We start from the raw sequence: 4,743 nt of genomic DNA, 5'->3' as shown, positions 1-4,743 counted from the left end.
TACAGGCCAAGGAGAAGCCCTGCTCCTGCACAGGGAGCCCCAAGGACCTCCTGAATGGGTGTCACACCTCCTGAGAACTGCACCCCACCCCGTGCTCCCCCTGGTTCCCAGGAAACCCTGAGCGGGGGGGCCTCCTCTTCGTCCACCCCCTCCCACCCAATTACTGCTGCAGCCCATCCCCCACCCCGCTGCTTGGCCCGAAGCTCAGACTTTCCATGATGCAAATCTGGGCCTGTTTCTCCTTTGGTTGCAAACGCTCTGGCCCAGGTACTGCCCAACAACTGCATGGATGGTCCAGCTACCACCACCTCGTGGCCTCAGGGACCCCCTCCCAGCACCTGCATCACTTAGGTATGGGGACCCTTGCTGAACTCCTCTGGGCCTTTCTATGGGCTGTTCCCTCTGACTGTGCACCTAACCAGGGTGTGGTCCTCAGGGGTCAAGACCCCTGATGCCGCCTCCTCCACAGAGCCTTCCTCGGGCAGTCAGAATCCGAAGGCCTCCACCAGGCAGGGTTGTCATAGAAACAACCTAGACGAACAACAAGAGGGGAATGTATGTGGTAAGCCTCCTAAGAGCATTTGACAATTACAGCTTAGTCTAGAGTTTTTTCACTGAATCTTCTTTTTTTTATGACCAAGAAGGAGACAACTAGGGGCCATGCGTGGGGTCTCCATGCTCAGCCCTGCCCACCAACATCACCAGCTCCTTGTGCATCTGAGAGAGACCCGCATGAGGCTGCAGGGGAAGGGAGTCGGGGGGCTCCAGGACAGGCAGGGGCCATCTGGGGCCCCTTGGGGGCCTGGTCATCCTAGGGACCATATCAGAACCCTCAGACATCTCTCCCAGGCGATGGGCTGCCCGTGGCCCCGGTGCTGCCCCCTTCAGCAAGGATGCCTCCTCCCAGCTGGTCACTTCCTGTCTGAGCATCCTAAAGTCTAATCCCCACCAATCAAGGCAGGGCCCAGCCCGGTGCCTCCCCTGCAGTGCTGCCCCTGACACCTGCCCATTCCGTAACCACAGATTTGAATATTCCTGTGCTCACCTGGTCTCGCCCACTAGAACACAGCTTCCCTGTAACCAGAGGCCTTGTCCAATCCATTCCCCCGTGTCTGACGATGAGCCCAGTGCCGGGTCAACACTCAGCGATGGAGGAATGAATGCAGGGATAGACCATGGCCCTGGCCCCGGCTGACTTGTGGGGTTGGGCTGACTAGTCACCTCCACAAAGCTCACGCATCCACCTGGGGGTGATGGGCTTCTGGCTGCCTTTTGTCACCTGTTGGGGCTCTCAGTCCTGCTGGGGATGCCAGCAACAGGGACAAAAGGCATAGGGGGCCTGGGTATGGGGTGTCCCCAGAAATACAGATGTGAAATGAGACCCTGTGCTTATCCTGGGTTGGGGGCTGGGTGGGCTGGGGGGCTCTGACATGTCCCTGGATGTTCTCAGGCCTGGACAGCCATGAGCAGGGACCAGGAAAGGGAGGGGCCACTCAAAGTGCCGCCCGACGGGCAGGCCTCACCCCAGAAGACCCATGGATGTTGGCCAGGCTGTGTCGGCCAGATTCTAGTTCCCAGAAGCTTGGAAACAACTCTGGGAGGGGAAGGGCAGGAGGCCCCACCGTGCTCTGAGGGCTTCACTTCTGGCCTCTGACCTCATCGCTTCCGAGTCATATCTCCCGTGTGTAAAACAGGCCAAGTGGTTGGAGGTCACAATTTCCAAGTTCAGTTCTGGCATTTCTTTGCTTTTTAATATGCAGAGGCGCTCAGAACACAGTCACAGGCTGGGCCTTTTGTGTTGACCTCGCAGAGACCCTGGTGGCCAGGAATACCCACCGCAGGCCGCGAGGAGGGAGTCAGGCTGCCCACCTGTGTGAGGAGAGGAGTGAGGCCGTGTCGGGGGAGGATGGAGACAGAGGACAAGGTGCGATGTTGACCCCTGACCTCCCCACCCCCAGGGTCTGGCAGTCACAGCCCCTCTCTCCATGGCCTGCGCTGGGCCATGTGTCCCTGGGGTAATACTGGGGGCTGAGAGACCCAAGGAGTTCCCCAGCCCCTCTTGTCTGTGCTGCGCTGCCTCTCAGAAGACAAGGCAGATACGGGGGTAGGGGGAGTGACAGAGCCCCTGCCACAGGTGAAGCAGGTGAGATCTACCAAAGAATTTGGAGGACATACTCCCCCAAATTTTCGTGTGTGTCAGGCAGGACTGCTGACCACGGGCTAAGACCAGCCATGTCCCTCTCACAGAAGTCCTTCCAGCAAGTCCAAAATGGGCTGGGGGGCTGGTGGTGAGGAGTCCGGAGGGGCCTCACACTGCTGGGCCTGTTGGTCAAGAGGAGCCCTTCAACTTCCTCACTGGGGAGCTTCCCTGATGGGGGCTTCTGACTCCCCCAGGCAGAACTCAGAGGTCACCCAAGGGCACTGGAGAGCTTGAGGCCAGCCTTCAGACCCCCGAGGCTGATCACTACCTTAACCCACCCAGGAAACCAGAGATCTTGGGCTTGAGGGTTGAGCGTGGCATCCCCCCGGAGGACAGGAATGGTCCTCAAGTTAAAGGCAGCCCCCCCTGGCCATTCTCTCAACCCTGGGAGCAAGGGCTGGGGAAAAGGGACAGAAGGAGGGCTGGGGACGGGACTGACCCTTGGCTCCAGTCACAACGGGTGGTCTGATTTCCTCAACCAAGTCCGGAAGTCCGTCCCAGACACATGGGAATAAAATCAGCTGTGATGAATGGCTTTGGGGGTCCTCCCCCCAGGGAGCCCCTCCTGGGTTCCAGAAGGGTGGGGAGAGGACAGTCACCCCCCACGAGCTCCTCCAAGTCCTCAGTACAAACCCGGAGCCCTGAAATCACAGCCCAGTGGTTAGGGAGAGCGTAATGGGTTTCTCTGACGCTTTTAAACTAAACACAGAAAACCCTTAAAGCAGTGGCCTCCTTAAATCAACAGCTCTGAGCCAGCACGTGCCGCCCACTGACGATCGGGGTTCTCCTCAAGCCGCGCCAGGATTTTCTGGAGAAAGATTTAAGGCCCGCCAGCCCGGCCCCGTGAACCTTACTAACTAAAACACGGGGCCATCCGCTTCCGGCCTGCTGGTCACTGAGAAGTGGCCACTCCCCCAATCTCGTCCCTAGCGGTTTCCTGCACTGTGGCCCCCAGACTCTGCGGAGCACCCTGGCCACGTGCAGATAAATCTCCCTTGTTTATTTTATGAATGAGAGGGGACATTAAATACTCAAACGAAGTACGTCTCTGCACTCTGGGGCCAAGAGACACTTAACGCGCCGGCCCTCCCTGGGGCCCTTAGTCGTGTCTGACTGTTTGAGGCCCCATGGACTGCAGCACGCCAGGCTTTGCTGTCTTTCACTATCTCCTGGAGTTTGCTCAAACTTATGTCCATTGAATCGGTGATACTATCTAACCATCTCATCCTCTGTTGCCCCCTTCTCCTTCTACCCTCAATCTTTCCCAGCATCAGGGTCTTTTCCAATGAATTAGCTCCTCGCATCAGGTAGCCAAGTATTGAAGCTTCAGCTTCAGTCCTTCCAATGAATATTCAGGATTGATTTCCTTTAGGATTGATGGCTTTGATCTACTTTCAGTCCAAGGGATTCTCAAGTCTTCTCCAGAGGCTGCTCTGAAACACCCCTGGCCCACTCCATTGCCCCCTCACCATCCCTCTACACACTCCCACCCCCGCCCTAACTGCAGGATCCCACCCCCTGGGCCTCAGCCCAGCTCCAGCTTCCTTGAGACTCAGCTACTCCACCAGTGCTCCCCAAGCCCCCCGACACATGGCTGCTCCCACAACAAGGTGGGGGGCTCCCAGCCTCTCGCCCTCTCCTGCCTCCCCCAGATCCCAGCTCTGAGACAGGCGTGCAGCAGGCATTCCATAAAGGCCAGTCTTGAGCGGGTGAGGATGGAGGGGGCCCAGGGCCCATGCCAGGCCTGCAGAGAGTGGGCTGGGAGCCCCTCCTCTCTCCAGACCCAGACCTACCTCACGCTCCTGTTCCCTCTGCCCCAACGGAGACACATGGAGAAGAACCCTGTCAGAATGACAATAGGCTCTAAAAATACCCAGAGGGCAGGCAGGATTTCCCAGGAACATCGTAAGTTCTGTCCAGCGGAAGTTATAAATACCAAATAATGCTAATTCGGAGTCATCAGTCATCCGGGGACAGCCTTGTCCTTTGTGACGGCAAGGGATGTTTTTCCAGATTAGTGATTTATTGCTCTTTACAGTTAAATCCAGCTACAGTCAAAAAGAGGAAAAATGGAAAAAACAGAGTTTCCCTGGAGCCACTGAGAGCCAGGGCAGTGCCTGGACCCCCTCCGTCCTGGCCCCCCTCCGTCCTGGTCCCCGGCCTGTGAGCAGCCCCTGCCACTGCCCCTACCTGCCCCTCGTCAGCAGCCCTGACTCAGGTTCCCTCGGGGTCCCAGAGTTGTCCTTTGTTGCTGTTCAGTCGCTCAGCTGTGTCCCACTCTGTGACCCCATGGACTGCAGCACACCAGGCTTCTCTGTCCTTCACCATCTCCCGGAGCGCACTCAAACTCGTTTTCATTGAGTGGGTGATGCCATCCAACCATTTCATCCCCTGTCGCCCCCTTCTCCTGACCTCAATCTTTCCCAGAGCCATCCTTGATCTTCCCCAAAGCATGTCCTGGCCTGCCCCCTAAGTGAGGCTCTACTTCTGGCGGATTGCTCTGCCCCTCAGGCCACAGGTGACCTGAAACCTCCCTCCCCCAA

Source organism: Bison bison, unplaced genomic scaffold (assembly GCF_000754665.1).
Source record: "Bison bison bison isolate TAMUID 2011002044 unplaced genomic scaffold, Bison_UMD1.0 scf7180017864167, whole genome shotgun sequence".
Lineage (NCBI taxonomy): Eukaryota > Metazoa > Chordata > Mammalia > Artiodactyla > Bovidae > Bison > Bison bison.
Note: the sequence above shows the minus strand (reverse complement) of the source record.